This window comes from Oncorhynchus tshawytscha, unplaced genomic scaffold (genome assembly GCF_018296145.1).
Source record: "Oncorhynchus tshawytscha isolate Ot180627B unplaced genomic scaffold, Otsh_v2.0 Un_contig_1720_pilon_pilon, whole genome shotgun sequence".
Classification (NCBI taxonomy): domain Eukaryota; kingdom Metazoa; phylum Chordata; class Actinopteri; order Salmoniformes; family Salmonidae; genus Oncorhynchus; species Oncorhynchus tshawytscha.
Window position 1 is genome coordinate 31,035 of NW_024608187.1, and position 17,556 is coordinate 48,590.

Below are 17,556 nucleotides of genomic sequence, written 5' to 3' on the forward strand. Positions count from 1 at the left end.
CAGGACATTATTCACCATCCAGTTTCTATTAGGAAAACATCTAAAACACAACCAAGTGTAAAACTGTAAGCTTCACTGTCCAAACACATGTGGTGTGGACTATGTGTGTCTGGTAAACACATGTGGATCTGGTGAACAGTTATCACTTGTTGACCAACTACAGGAATACTGACCTCAGAGTCTCCAGTTTACAGTGGGGATTCCCCAGTCCAGCAGAGAGCAGCTCCACTCCTGAATCCTTCAGGTCATTGTTACTCAGATCCAGCTCTCTCAGGTGTGAGGGGTTTGACCTCAGAGCTGAGACCAGAGAAGCACAGCCTTCCTCTGTGACTCCACAGCCTGACAGCCTGACAAAGAGATCATCATGACTTCACAAACACACTGTTAATTTAACACCAGTAGTGTAGAAGGACAATGGCAGATGCATTTGGTTTATGACCTCTGTCAAACAACATATAGATTCATTTTCCATCTCCTAGAATTGTATGGTCATATTGGTATACTAATGTGAAAATCAATGCATTTATTCAATATGTTATTCTGAATAAATATTATACATACATGTTAGAATACATACATCATTTTCTCTAAACTGAATAATGCTTCCTGATGATTCGTTCTTAAATGTCATTTTATTTACTCACAGAACAGCTCTGGAGGCTTTGACCACTGGCAGCAGCCTCAGAAGACCTTCCTCTGATCTGGAGTATTTCTTCAGGTCAAACACATCCAGCTCCTTTTCTGAAGTCAGCAACACAAAGACCAGAGCTGACCACTGTGCAGGTGACAGGTTGGGTTTTGAGAGACTTCCTGATCTCAGGTATCTTTGGATCTCCTCCACTAGAGAATGGTCATTCAGTTCATTCAGACAGTGGAACAGATTGATGCTCTTCTCTGGAGAGAGATCCTCCCCGATCTTCTCCTTGATGTACTTGACTGTTTCTTCATGGCTCTGTGAGCTGCTTCTTGTCTTTGTCAGTAGACCTCGTAAGTGCTTCTGATTGGACTCCAGTGAGAGGCCCAGAAGGAAGCGGAGGAAAAGGTCCAGGTTTCCCGTCTCACTTTGTAAGGCTTTATCCACAGCACTCTTGTAGAAAGTAACTTCAGTAACTTTAGGCTTCTCTCTGAAGAGCGATGAAAAGTATCTGAACATTGATTGAGGTTCGTCCATTAGATTCTGATTGTTGTTGATGTATGAGAGGAACACATATACAGCAGCCAGAAACTCCTGAATGCTCAGATGAACAAAGCAGTACACCTTGTCCTGGTACAGCCCACATTCCTCTTTAAAGAGCTGTGTGCACAATCCTGAGTACACTGAGGCTTCATTGACATCAATGCCAGCCTCTTTCAGGTCTTCTTCATAGAAAATCAGATTGCCATTCACAAGCTGTTGAAAAGCCAGTTTTCCCAGTGACAGAATGCTCTCTTTATTCCAGTGTGGACCTGTCTCTTCTTTCCCAAGATACTTTTCATTCTTCTGTTTGGTATGAAACACCACAAGGTGTGTGTACATCTCAGTCAGAGTCTTGGGCATCTCTTCTCTCTTATGTTTCAGCATGTGTTCAAGGACTGTTGCAGAAATCCAACAGAAGACTGGAATGTGGCACATGATGTGGAGGCTCCTTGATGTCTTTATGTGTGAGATGATTCTGCTGGCCAGGTCCTCATCACTGAATCTCTTCCTGAAGTACTCCTCCTTCTGTGGGTCATTGAACCCTCGTACCTCTGTCACCTGGTCAACACACCCTGAAGGGATCTTATTGGCTGCTGCAGGTCGGGTAGTTATCCAGAGGAGAGCAGAGGGAAGCAGATTTCCCTTGATGAGATTTGTCAGCAGAACATCCACTGAGGTTGACTCTGTGACGTCCCAACAGATCTTGTTCTTCTGGAAGTCTAGGGGCAGTCGGCACTCATCCAGACCATCAAAGATGAACAGAACTTTGTACTTGTTGTAGATGGAGATTCCTGATTGTTTGGTTTCCATTGAGAAGTGATTAAGAAGTTCAATGAAAGTGTGTTTGTCCCCTTTCATCAAATTCAGCTCCCGAAAAGGGAATGAAAATACAAATTGGACATCCTGATTTGCTTTTCCTTCAGCCCAGTCCAGAATGAACTTCTGCACAGAGACTGTTTTTCCAATGCCAGCGACTCCCTTTGTCAGCACAGTTCTGATAGGTTTGTCTTGTCCAGTTAAGGGTTTGAAGATGTCGTTACATTTGATTGCAGTCTCTGGTCTTGCTTGTTTCCTGGTTGTTGTCTCAATCTGTCTCAGCTCATGTTCATTATTGACCTCTCCTGTTCCACCCTCTGTGATGTAGAGCTCTGTGTAGATCTTATTGAGAAGTGTTGGGTTTCCTTGTTTAGCGATCCCCTCAAATACACATTGAAACTTCTTCTTTAGATTAGATTTGAGTTCACGTTGGCAAATCACAGCAAGCTCATCTGAATGAAGAAATAACACAGAGGATATTAATATTACGTCTGTTTTAATGCCTACAGTATTGTAGGACTGTTATAAAGTTTTACATTATAATAATTTATTCTCTTAACTGACTGTATAAATGTGTAAATGTTTTCATAATGCATTACAGACTGGTGTGACTGATTATATTATTATTGGTATTATTGATGGTATTATTAATGTTCTCTCTCTCTCTCTAAATTAATCACCACAACACATCCATGCTGCTACTTGATGAGGTCACTAGGTGTTGTGTTAAGGCTGCTACAATATCATTGAGTTACACAGCTACTTTAGCTGTACTTTAGCTACAGCTTTTAAATATTATAAAACAGCATTCATCAATAGGCAGACAGATCTTACATTTCTCCAGTGTGTCAGCAAGCTCCTTCTGGTTCATTTTCCTCAGGATGTGCAGTGTGATCTTCAGAGCCCCCTCTCTGGCACTGCTCTCCTGCTGCTCATCTTCAGGGTCCACCACTTCCTTATCCTGCTTCTGACTCTCAAAGCCTTCTGGGAGTTCTGGACTAAGAATCCTCTTGAACATCTTCAGCTCGTTCTTCACAAATGTCATAATTTTCTCTTCAAGCATCTGAAATAAATAATGTAAATAAGTTAAGCAAGAGAATAAATGCTTTCTCATTAACACAGTAATGAATGATTGACAGATCAACTTTACTTGAGGTAAACAAAAACAAATGTACACTGAATATCAGGACCACATACACTGAATATGGAGGCCAGGTCTGTTTGATGACTCTGGGAAGACTGACCACTGAGAATCTCTGACTCTGATCTCTCCTGTTGGTTTCTGTGGACAAAACATGAGATTACATCTCCTCCCAGGAGTACACACACACACACACACACACACACACACACACACACACACACACACACACACACACACACACACACACACATGCAGATGCACACACACACAGGGAGGGAATGTTGTGTTTGTTTAATATTGTTTTAGGACTATGCAAATGGACAAAATGATTAACCTATGGATTATGAAAACAACAACGATAAATGGGAAAATGTGAGAGGAGAAATGACTAGAGACAGTGTTGTTTAACTCACTGACCATGACCCATGAGTTCTTCTTACCTTTGTTCAGTAGAAAGGTCTCCCTCTCTAAACACTATAGGTTGAACCATAGACCAGTCACTCTTCATGGAAACACAGCTGGGAACAGGGGAGGCTGGTCTCTCCTGCTTGATTGGTCTTCAACACAACAGAGACAAACATTACATCTCTCTACTCTGAGCTCAGATGGGGAAACATAAGAAAAGAAAAAAAAGCTATATATCCATTTTTAGAAATGTTTGTAAATGAGCTTTTATTGTTTAAAGAAGTTAAGTTTATGTTAAGTTATGTTTTTTTGCTAAATGAGGAGATGGCACGTGGGTACCTGCTTCTATAAACCAATGAGGAGATGGCACGTGGGTACCTGCTTCTATAAACCAATGAGGAGATGGCACATGGGTACCTGCTTCTATAAACCAATGAGGAGATGCAGCGCGAACTGCGTCACAAATAGAACTGACTTCAAGACGCTCGTTGGCGCGCGAGAGCAGTGTGTCATTTTTAATAACGAAATTCATTTGGCGACGCGAGCGTCTGTCAGCCCCGCTAAAAGGCTGGTTTCGTTACTCTGCCTTCTCCGGGGGGATGTTGAGGTAAATTTACTAACAGGGAGGGTTGAACTATGTCATTTATTAGAGGGCTGGAAGACGCACTCTCGAGGTTGTTTACTCACAATATCAGATATTAACATGATTTTTATAATGAATGTAAACTGAGGTTGAGGTTCTGACTAGTGGTTATTTACCCGGGGTTCAATACCTGCTATTGAGGAGCCCTGAGAATAATATTCAAAAGTTTGGTCCTTGGACACAGAGGGGTTCAACTTTAAAGTTACCGTCCATCTGGTGAAGAGAGGAGAACCGGACAGAGGTAGCCAGCATCCGTCAACGAGAGAGGGAGAAGCCTCACCGGTATTTAACAGGTGGAAGAAACAACCGGGGAGCTCCATCGGTCCACAAGAAATGCAGAGAGCCGGTGATGATGTAGTGGTAGCTATGGTAACTAGGATGCTGCTGGTAGAGTAGCTAGCTAGTTACCGAGCTGTACCGACTAGCTAGGATAACTAGGATGCTGCTGGTAGAGTAGCTAGCTAGATTACCGAGCTGTACCGACTAGCTAGGATAACTAGGATGCTGCTGGTAGAGTAGCTAGCTAGCTTACCGAGCTGTACCGACTAGCTAGTGTCATATATATATATATGTAAACATTCATACACATAGCTCATATATTATACAGCGCCAAGCCAAACCGCCTGACTCAAGTCATCTTACTTACCCCTGCTAAAACAGGAACCAGCTCACTCACTCAGCAATAAAACTACCCCCCTAAAACTACCCCCCCTCAGCTCTGTTGTCTTACCACCCCAGGAAACAAAGACATTCCGTCGCAAGAACACATACACCCAGCCATAAAACTGACCCCCTCTGTTCTCTTCTTTCACGACCCCCTCTGCTCTCCTGTATCAGATTTCCTGACACACAAATATCTCCTTGTATAAACACACATCCCACCCCCCTCTACTGGTCAGGTGCTCAGAACAAGACTCTGCTGTGCACCAATGGGGCTCCTGCTCTGGCTAGAGCAGGTCCGCCTCCAACCCTTCGGGACCAGTCAGATGACCAACACGACAAGACTCCACCTACATATTCCATGTATAAAATCTGCTGTGACCAATGTCTAGGTCCCTTTTTCACCTGACTCACTTAATGAGTTATATGAACTAGGTCCGTGCACGTAAAACTGCAGGACAAGATATATTTTGACTCATTAAAACTGCCTTTTGCTACAACTGAAATCCACTCTGTCCAGCGTCCGTGATTTGGTCTCGACACTCCAGTATTTGAACATCAACACTAGGATAACTAGGATGCTGCTGGTAGAGTAGCTAGCTAGCTTACCGAGCTGTACCGACTAGCTAGGATAACTAGGATGCTGCTGGTAGAGTAGCTAGCTAGCTTACCGAGCTGTACCGAATAGCTTGGTTAGTTAGCAGGTCGTTCGTCAGTCCCTCATCTCGATGATGATGACGAATCCGGTGAACCACAAAATGAAACAAGGATAGAGAGTGAAAAGGATTTGGCTACACTCATACTGTCCCTGACCGTAAAGAAAAAAGCAAATTGAACAATAAACTTCGGTGTCTCAACACTGTAACAAACTCCGTCGTTATTCCCCAAGATCACCTCAGTCCACTCTGCGCGTAACCGGACAATATGCTTGGCGCCACACCGAACGGGGACGCGGACAGTTCTGTACGGGGACGCGGACAGTTCTGTACGGGGACGCGAACAGTTCCAGAACGCGGACATGAGCAGTGCAACACAATCAACTAAACCCAGTCTTTACAGTGGGTTACATTAGTAATATTCATTTTTTATTATTATGTAAAACAAACATTCTATGTTTTTTTATAACAATATGTTGAGATCTGGGACCATGTTCACACAGTGTCTCAGAGTAGAAAATTGGTCGTATAAGTGCTGAGAATAAACACATTTTACACTTATGGGTATAAATTAAAGCTATGCATGAAGTCTCTAGTCCCACCTAGTCGGCAGATATTTAGGACACCTGGCTGTCCTAAGTAGTTAAGAGTTAACAGCAGGTGTCTTGATAATACTATAGAATAATGCAGTGAGTCAGTGGTTCCTGCGCCACATGTAATTGCTTTGTAGTAGTTAAAAATAATGTTTTACATTTCTGTATGATCAATCGATAAATAATGTAGACCTACATACAACAGTATGTCTTGTGCTTTTGGCAATGATTTATGTATAATAATTATGTATAACAAGTGATACCATGTATGTCTGTGGCGGCAGGTAGCCTCGTGGTTAGAGTGTTGGGCCAGTAACCGAAAGTTTGCTAGATCAAATCCCTGAGCTGACAAGGTAAAAATCTGCCCCTGAACAAGGCAGTTAACCACTGTTCCTAGGCAGCCATTGTAAATAACATCTGCTAACCATGTGTATGTAACCAATAACATCTGCTAACCCTGTGTATGTAACCAATAACATCTGCTAACCCTGTGTATGTAACCAATAACATCTGCTAACCCTGTGTATGTAACCAATAACATCTGCTAACCATGTGTATGTAACCAATAACATCTGCTAACCATGTGTATGTGTCCAATAACATCTGCTAACCATGTGTATGTAACCAATAACATCTGCTAACCATGTGTATGTAACCAATGACATCTGCTAATCATGTGTATGTGATCAATAACATCTGCTAACCCTGTGAATGTGACCAATAACATCTGCTAACCCTGTGTGTGTAACCAATAACATCTGCTAACCCTGTGTATGTGACCAATAACATCAGCTAACCATGTGTATCTGACCAATAACATCAGCTAACCATGTGTATGTGACCAATAACATCTGCTAACCATGTGTATCTGACCAATAACATCAGCTAACCATGTGTATGTGACCAATAACATCTGCTAACCATGTGTATGTGACCAATAACATCTGCTAACCATGTGTATGTGACCAATAACATCTGCTAACCCTGTGTATGTGACCAATAACATCTGCTAACCATGTGTATGTGACCAATAACATCTGCTAACCCTGTGTATGTAACCAATAACATCTGCTAACCATGTGTATGTGACCAATAACATCTGCTAACCATGTGTATGTGATCAATTTGATTTATATCTGGGACTAAGTTTGTTTATGTGTTGGCTTTATGTTCTGTGTTTGTGACCAGTGAGCTAAGATAAGGCGTGGCTTTACCTAGCATAGACTTACAGATGACCTGGAGCCAGTGGGTTTGGCGGCGAATATGTAGTGAGGGCCAGCCAACAACAGCATACAGGTCGCAGTGGTGGTGGTATATGGGGCTTTGGTGACAAAACGGATGGCACTGTGATAGACTGCACCCAGTTTGCTGAGTAGAGTGTTGGAGGCTATTTTGTAATTGACATCGCTGAAGTCGAGGATCAGTAGGCTAGTCAGATTTACGAGGGTATGTTTGGCAGCATGAGTGAAGGAGGCTTTGTTGCGAAATAGGAAGCCGATTCTAGATTTAATTTTGGATTGGAGATGCTTAATGTGAGTCTGGAAGGAGAGTTTACAGTCTAAGGTATTTGTAGTTGTCCACGTATTCTAAGTCAGAACCATCCAGAGTAGTGATGCTAGTCGGGTGGGCGGGTGCAGGAAGCGATCAGTTGAAGAGCATGCATTCAGTTTTACTTGGGTATGAGTTAACAGAATACAACCTTTTAAAAGTTAGATTTGTAAAACCTTGTCTGTTTTGTTATGGGATTTGTAGAACCTGTGTTTAACATTTTGAACACAAACACGCTATCAATACCAGGAGTATTTACTCTGTGCTAGATACCTGGTATATGCCAGGAGTATTTACTCTGTGTTTAGATACCTGGTATATACCAGGAGTATTTACTCTGTAGTTAGATACCTGGTATATACCAGGAATATTTACTCTGTGATTAGATACCTGGTATATGCCAGGAGTATTTACTCTGTGTTTAGATACCTGGTATATACCAGGAGTATTTACTCTGTAGTCAGATACCTGGTATATACCAGGAGTATTTACTCTGTGATTAGATACCTGGTATATGCAAGGAGTATTTACTCTGTAATTAGATACCTGGTATATACCAGGAGTATTTACTCTGTGTTTAGATACCTGGTATATACCAGGAGTATTTACTCTGTGATGTTGGCAGTATCATAGAGTGGAGTCTTCATGGACAGACTGCTGTCTCTCTGTGAATACATACCTGGTATATACTATAGATACCTGGTATGTACCATGAGTACTACTTACCCTGTAAATGCAGAAAAGTCTCCATCTTCACAATCATAGAAATGGTCCATAGACCCGTCACTCTTCATGGACAGACAGCTGGGTGAGTCTGGTCTCTCCTGATGGATTGGGCTTCAACACAACAGAAACAGACCTTCAGTCTCTAGTCTAATGTAGACTAAAGATGATGATGTCATGTCACTGATACCAGGTCAGAGACAACATATATAGTTAACTAGTCGAGAGCAGGATACATTCTAAACGGCCATTGGCCAAGTTGTCCTGCAAGGACTTCTGATTGGTCAACCCCAGGCTAGGGTGGTTATAAATGTTATAAAATATGTTGAGACAAATTACAGACAGTAGCCTACAAGTAGCAAAATAGAACTCAATATATTGAACATGGAATATATTTCAATATGATTGAAATAGGCCTAAAGCCTAATGTTTATATTTTAATGCTCATCTTGGTTTTCATATGAAGAAAATGTGTTGTTTGAATCAATTGTCAACTTTGTATTTGTAGTCAACTTTCTGAATTTGTCGGAGGTCACAGAGAGACTGATAAACCATGTGATTCTATGTTTAGCAGAGATCTTCTGTGTATAAAGTCACGTGGAAGGGCAAAAAAACATTTAACAACACAATCAGCTGTTCTACGAGTGGTGTTAGATTACTCAGCTGTTCTAGTGGTCTGAGGCAGGTGTTAGATTACTCAGCTGTTCTAGTGGTCTGAGGCAGGTGTGTACTGGCGGCAAAAACTGATTTACAACGGCGCAGATCAATACATAAAACCACCGTAAACAGAACAATAAATGAATGGGTAAACAAAACCCGTTACACACCAGCATCATCATGTGCACAAGCACTACAATAAACAATTCCGGACAAGGACATGGGGGGGAACAGAGGGTTAAATACACAACATGTAAAGATGGTATTGAAACCAGGTGTGATGGAAGACAAGACAAAACAAATGGAAAATGAAAAGTGGATCGGCGATGGCTAGAAGACTGGTGACGTCGACCGCTGCCCGAACAAGGAGAGGGACCGACTTTGGCGGAAGTCGTGACAACACCTCTGAATGCTCGGCTATGAAAAGCCAACTGACATTTACTCCTGAGGTACTGACCAATTGCACCCTCTATAACCACTGTGATTATTGTTTGTCATGTATGAACATTTGAACATCTTGTCGAATGATTTGAACTTAATGGATAAGGAGTACCAGTACTGAGTCAATGTGCAGGGTACCAGGTAGTTGAGGTAATAATGAGACTATAAGGAGTACCAGTACTGAGTCAATTTGCAGGGTACCAGGTAGTTGAGGTAATAATGAGACTATAAGGAGTACCAGTACTGAGTCAATGTGCAGGGTACCAGGTAGTTGAGGTAATAATGAGACTATAAGGAGTACCAGTACTGAGTCAATGTGCAGGGGTACCAGGTAGTTGAGGTAATAATGAGACTATAAGGAGTACCAGTACTGAATCAATGTGCAGGGTACCAGGTAGTTGAGGTAATAATGAGACTATAAGGAGTACCAGTACTGAGTCAATGTGCAGGGTACCAGGTAGTTGAGGTAATAATGAGACTATAAGGAGTACCAGTACTGAGTCAATGTGCAGGGTACCAGGTAGTTGAGGTAATAATGAGACTATAAGGAGTACCAGTACTGAGTCAATTTGCAGGGTACCAGGTAGTTGAGGTAATAATGAGACTATAAGGAGTACAGTACTGAGTCAATGTGCAGGGTACCAGGTAGTTGAGGTAATAATGAGACTATAAGGAGTACCAGTACTGAGTCAATGTGCAGGGGTACCAGGTAGTTGAGGTAATAATGAGACTATAAGGAGTACCAGTACTGAATCAATGTGCAGGGTACCAGGTAGTTGAGGTAATAATGAGACTATAAGGAGTACCAGTACTGAATCAATGTGCAGGGTACCAGGTAGTTGAGGTAATAATGAGACTATAAGGAGTACCAGTACTGAATCAATGTGCAGGGTACCAGGTAGTTGAGGTAATAATGAGACTATAAGGAGTACCAGTACTGAGTCAATGTGCAGGGTACCAGGTAGTTGAGGTAATAATGAGACTATAAGGAGTACCAGTACTGAGTCAATGTGCAGGGTACCAGGTAGTTGAGGTAATAATGAGACTATAAGGAGTACCAGTACTGAGTCAATTTGCAGGGTACCAGGTAGTTGAGGTAATAATGAGACTATAAGGAGTACCAGTACTGAGTCAATGTGCAGGGTACCAGGTAGTTGAGGTAATAATGAGACTATAAGGAGTACCAGTACTGAGTCAATGTGCAGGGGTACCAGGTAGTTGAGGTAATAATGAGACTATAAGGAGTACCAGTACTGAATCAATGTGCAGGGTACCAGGTAGTTGAGGTAATAATGAGACTATAAGGAGAACCAGTACTGAGTCAATGTGCAGGGTACCAGGTAGTTGAGGTAATAATGAGACTATAAGGAGTACCAGTACTGAGTCAATGTGCAGGGTACCAGGTAGTTGAGGTAATAATGAGACTATAAGGAGTACCAGTACTGAGTCAATGTGCAGGGGTACCAGGTAGTTGAGGTAATAATGAGACTATAAGGAGTACCAGTACTGAATCAATGTGCAGGGGTACCAGGTAGTTGAGGTAATAATGAGACTATAAGGAGAACCAGTACTGAGTCAATGTGCAGGGTGCCAGGTAGTTGAGGTAATAATGAGACTATAAGGAGTACCAGTACTGAGTCAATGTGCAGGGTACCAGGTAGTTGAGGTAATAATGAGACTATAAGGAGTACCAGTACTGAGTCAATGTGCAGGGTACCAGGTTGTTGAGGTAATAATGAGGCTATAAGGAGTACCAGTACTGAGTCAATGTGCAGGGGTACCAGGTAGTTGAGGTAATAATGAGACTATAAGGAGAACCAGTACTGAGTCAATGTGCAGGGTACCAGGTAGTTGAGGTAATAATGAGACTATAAGGAGTACCAGTACTGAGTCAATGTGCAAGGTACCAGGTAGTTGAGGTAATAATGAGGCTATAGTTGAGATAATATGTACTATATGTAGGTAGAGGTAAAAGTGACTAGAAAATCAGGATAGAGATTACTTATCCTCATCCAGGAGTGCACACACACACACACACACACACACACACACACACACACACACACACACACACACACACACAAAGGGAGGGAATGTTGTGTTTGTTTAATATTGTTTTAGGACTATGCAAATGGACAAAATGATTAGCCTATGGATTATGAAAACAACAACAATAAATGGGAAAATGGGAGGAGAAATGACTAGAGACAGTGTTGTTTAACTCACTGACCAGGACCCATGAGTTCTTCTTACCTTTGTTCAGTAGAAAAGTCTCCCTCTCTAAACTCTATAGGATGACCCATAGACCATAATATAAATTATTAAATGACTTCAAGTCTTTATAAAGGCTTCTAAAGTGGGTAAATTTCACTTAAAAAAGACAGACTTGATTTGATGAAAAATGGATCAACAAAACAAAACAAAACTAAACTAAATCTAGAACAGTTACAGTATATAGAATGTAGTATATAGTATATAGTTACAGTATATAGAATGTAGTATATAGTACATAGTTACAGTATATAAAATGTACACATAAGCAATATTTTCTGATTTAAAAACATTTTAGAATATACATTCTTAAACAATATTGTCATCTCACCTCTTAGTTTTGGTGTCATGTTCCCCAGAGAGACTCATTTTAGGGTCAGGGTCCCCCTCCTCTCTCTCCCCAGAGAGACTCATTTTAGAGCACTGACTGCTAAACAGAGATCCAACATGTTGGTTGTGGTTAACACAGTGACAACTAAACAGAGATCCAACATGTTGGTTGTGGTTAACACAGTGACAACTAAACAGAGATCCAACATGTTGGTTGTGGTTAACACAGTGACAACTAAACAGAGATAAAACATGTTGGTTGTGGTTAAGACAGTGACAACTAAACAGAGATCCAACATGTTGGTTGTGGTTAACACAGTGACAACTAAACAGAGATCCAACATGTTGGTTGTGGTTAACACAGTAACAACTAAACAGAGATCCAACATGTTGGTTGTGGTTATTAACACAGTGACAACTAAACAGAGATCCAACATGTTGGTTGTGGTTAACACAGTGACAACTAAACAGAGATCCAACATGTTGGTTGTGGTTAACACAGTGACAACTAAACAGAGATCCAACATGTTGGTTGTGGTTATTAACACAGTGACAACTAAACAGAGATCCAACATGTTGGTTGTGGTTAACACAGTGACAACTAAACAGAGATCCAACATGTTGGTTGTGGTTAACACAGTGACAACTAAACAGAGATCCAACATGTTGGTTGTGGTTAACACAGTGACAACTAAACAGAGATCCAACATGTTGGTTGTGGTTAACACAGTGACAACTAAACAGAGATCCAACATGTTGGTTGTGGTTAACACAGTGACAACTAAACAGAGATCCAACATGTTGGTTGTGTTTAACACAGTAATTCTTGAAGGTCATATGTTCTCTTTTATTCATTATCTCTTAGAAATAAAACATTTACTAACAGACACATCCAAACAGTCAGGTGATTTAATGCATCACATGAATATGTAGTCGTGATTTATATTTATCACCTTTTGTCCATAATAATAATAATAATAATAATAACAATATAATATATAATAATATGAATAATAATGTCTTACTTTCTCTTTTAATAATTTCTCTCATTCTAGTGTGTTGCTTTGTTCAACAGGTATGATATTATGATGCTGTTACTGAATTCAGTTCATAATATTAATGTTAAGAAAAGTGTGTTCAGTGGTTTCATACCAAATTACACAGGAAGCAGGAGCTCATTGTAATTTAGAAAACAACAAATGTTCTGATATTCTGAAAGACGACTTACAATTTATACATAAAAAATATACAAATTGTAAAATAACCGCGATATACGAATATAGAAACAGCATGTTTTTGAATGTGACTTGACTACACCCAGTTAGCTATATGAACAACATGTTATAATGTGACTTGACTACACCCAGTTAGCTATATGAACAACATGTTATAATGTGACTTGACTACACCCAGTTAGCTATATGAACAACATGTTATAATGTGACTTGACTCCACCCAGTTAGCTATATGAACAACATGTTATAATGTGACTTGACTACACCCAGTTAGCTATATGAACAACATGTTATAATGTGACTTGACTACACCCAGTTAGCTATATGAACAACATGTTATAATGTGACTTGACTACACCCAGTTAGCTATATGAACAACATGTTATAATGTGACTTGACTACACCCAGTTAGCTATATGAACAACATGTTATAATGTGACTTGACTACACCCAGTTAGCTATATGAACAACATGTTATATGTGACTTGACTACACCCAGTTAGCTTTGAACAACATGTTATAATGTGACTTGACTACACCCAGTTAGCTATATGAACAACATGTTTATAATTTCAACCCAGTTGTGAACTTGACTACACCCAGTGAACAACACCCAGTTTTAATGACTTGACTACACCCAACTATATGAACAACATGTTATAATGTGACTTGACTACACCCAGTTAGCTATATGAACAACATGTTATAATGTGACTTGACTACACCCAGTTAGCTATATGAACAACATGTTATAATGTGACTTGACTACACCCAGTTAGCTATATGAACAACATGTTATTAATGTGACTTGACTACACCCAGTTAGCTATATGAACAACATGTTATTGAATGTGACTTGACTACACCCAGTTAGCTATATGAACAACATGTTATTGAATGTGACTTGACTACACCCAGTTAGCTATATGAACAACATGTTATTGAATGTGACTTGACTACACCCAGTTAGCTATATGAACAACATGTTATAATGTGACTTGACTACACCCAGTTAGCTATATGAACAACATGTTTTAATGTGACTTGACTACACCCAGTTAGCTATATGAACAACATGTTATAATGTGACTTGACTACACCCAGTTAGCTATATGAACAACATGTTATAATGTGACTTGACTACACCCAGTTAGCGCCATTTTGTATGATTGAACTGTCACGTAGCTGTCCCAGGTGAAATGGACTGTTAGATCTGAGTGTTTTACTGTCATTCACTACACTAAAATAACACCAGACATTTAATGTCTTTACACACTTTAAAATAATCACTGGGAAGATTCTTACCTTGTAGCCTGAATTCACAACCAGAACATGTCAAGTCATTGAGATATTTTCCGTTGTGCTGAGAAAGAAACCTTGGGAACAGTTTATTCACCTCCCCAATGTCAAGAACCTGTGTGTCAATTTAGTTACTGATTAACTTTGTATTCAAGCCATGGGTTTACACAATCGCTGTGTAGCTACTGCTTTCCTGCAGTCAGATTACCTAGTGACCTCGCTGTGTAGCTACTGCTTTCCTGCAGTCAGATTACCTAGTGACCGCGCTGTGTAGCTACTGCTTTCCTGCAGTCAGATTACCTAGTGACCTCGCTGTGTAGCTACTGCTTTCCTGCAGTCAGATTACCTAGTGACCGCGCTGTGTAGCTACTGCTTTCCTGCAGTCAGATTACCTAGTGACCTCGCTGTGTAGCTACTGCTTTCCTGCAGTCAGATTACCTAGTGACCTCGCTGTGTAGCTACTGCTTTCCTGCAGTCAGATTACCTAGTGACCTCGCTGTGTAGCTACTGCTTTCCTGCAGTCAGATTACCTAGTGACCTCGCTGTGTAGCTACTGCTTTCCTGCAGTCAGATTACCTAGTGACCTCGCTGTGTAGCTACTGCTTTCCTGCAGTCAGATTACCTAGTGACCTGCGCTGTGTAGCTACTGCTTTCCTGCAGTCAGATTACCTAGTGACCTCGCTGTGTAGCTACTGCTTTCCTGCAGTCAGATTACCTAGTGACCTCGCTGTGTAGCTACTGCTTTCCTGCAGTCAGATTACCTAGTGACCTCGCTGTGTAGCTACTGCTTTCCTGCAGTCAGATTACCTAGTGACCTCGCTGTGTAGCTACTGCTTTCCTGCAGTCAGATTACCTAGTGACCTCGCTGTGTAGCTACTGCTTTCCTGCAGTCAGATTACCTAGTGACCTCGCTGTGTAGCTACTGCTTTCCTGCAGTCAGATTACCTAGTGACCTCGCTGTGTAGCTACTGCTTTCCTGCAGTCAGATTACCTAGTGAGCTACTGCTTTCCTGCAGTCAGATTACCTAGTGACCTCGCTGTGTAGCTACTGCTTTCCTGCAGTCAGATTACCTAGTGACCTCGCTGTGTAGCTACTGCTTTCCTGCAGTCAGATTACCTAGTGACCTCGCTGTGTAGCTACTGCTTTCCTGCAGTCAGATTACCTAGTGACTGCAGTCAGATTACCTGTGTAGCTACTGCTTTCCTGCAGTCAGATTACCTAGTGACCTCGCTGTGTAGCTACTGCTTTCCTGCAGTCAGATTACCTAGTGACCTCGCTGTGTAGCTACTGCTTTCCTGCAGTCAGATTACCTAGTGACCTCGCTGTGTAGCTACTGCTTTCCTGCAGTCAGATTACCTAGTGACCTCGCTGTGTAGCTACTGCTTTCCTGCAGTCAGATTACCTAGTGACCTCGAAGATGGAATGTTATTCATATTTTTTTATGATTTCATAATTAATAAACAATAATTGTTTTTTAAGGCCGAAAATCCGGTTTTTCTCTGACAAATGGTTTTGCTATATTTCAGTCATCTGTGATGTATATAAAGTGTAATATTTGGATGCAACTCAAAATCTAATCCATTTCAACCTCATATCTGACATGGTACAGGTGTCTTCTTTCTTTAAGCCCAGAACCATGTGTGTGTGGTGATACCTTTGTTTCAGAGTAGATTTGTTTAAAACTTCCAACAACCACTGTGTGACCCTGATTCAGCCCACTGCATTTCAAGGTTAATCATTAATAACAACACTGTGTGACCCTGATTCAGCCCACTGCATTTCAAGGTTAATCATTAATAACAACACTGTGTGACCCTGATTCAGACCACTGCATTTCAAGGTTAATCATTAATAACAACACTGTGTGACCCTGATTCAGCCCACTGCATTTCAAGGTTAATCATTAATAACAACACTGTGTGACCCTGATTCAGACCACTGCATTTCAAGGTTAATCATCAATAACAACACTGTGTGACCCTGATTCAGACCACTGCATTTCAAGGTTAATCATCAATAACAACACTGTATGAACAACTAGCAGTCTCCAGGACCAGTGAATCAAGACTGAGTTTCTGTCCCAACGTGGCACCCTATTCCCTATATAGTACACTACTTTGACCAGAGCTCTATAACACCCTATTCCCTATATACTGTAGTACACTACTTTAGACCAGAGCTCTATAACACCCTATTCCCTACATAGTACACTACTTTGACCAGAGCTCTATAACACCCTATTCCCTACATAGTGTACTAATTTTGACCGGAGCTCTATAACACCCTATTCCATACATAGTGCACTACTTTGACCAGAGCTCTATAACACCCTATTCCCTACATACTGTAGTGCACTACTTTTGAACAGAGCTCATAACACCCTATTCCCTACATAGTAATCACTTTGACCAGAGCTCTATAACACCCTATTCCCTACATAGTGCACGACTTTGACCAGAGCTCTATAACCCATTTACATAGTACAACTACTTTGACCAGAGCTCTATAACACCCTATTCCCTACATAACACACTTTGACCAGAGCTCTATTCACCCACTGCATTTCACACTACTTTAACCAGAGCTCTATAATTCCCTACAACACTGTAGCTCTATAACACCCTACTAGCAGTCTACAGGACCAGTGAATCAAGACTATAACACCCTATTCCCTATATAGTACACTACTTTGACCAGAGCTCTATAACACCCTATTCCCTATATACTGTAGTACACTACTTTAGACCAGAGCTCTATAACACCCTATTCCCTACATAGTACACTACTTTGACCAGAGCTCTATAACACCCTATTCCCTACATAGTGTACTAATTTTGACCGGAGCTCTATAACACCCTATTCCATACATAGTGCACTACTTTGACCAGAGCTCTATAACACCCTATTCCCTACATACTGTAGTGCACTACTTTTGAACAGAGCTCTATAACACCCTA

At 41.0% G+C, this 17,556-nt stretch overlaps 1 long non-coding RNA gene and 1 pseudogene across 1 annotated transcript; both read right to left on the minus strand.

The window, feature by feature from the left end:
• Window positions 1-12,163, minus strand: part of LOC121843321 — a 28,110-nt pseudogene extending 15,947 nt beyond the window's left edge.
• A 3,079-nt stretch (window positions 12,164-15,242) lies between these two features.
• On the minus strand, window positions 15,243-16,750 carry LOC121843322. Its single transcript, XR_006081493.1, has 3 exons — window positions 15,864-16,750; window positions 15,624-15,761; window positions 15,243-15,589 (listed from the first exon to the last, which is right to left on the minus strand). It is a non-coding gene; the product is annotated as an uncharacterized LOC121843322 (long non-coding RNA).
• Between the last annotated feature and the right edge of the window lie 806 nt (window positions 16,751-17,556).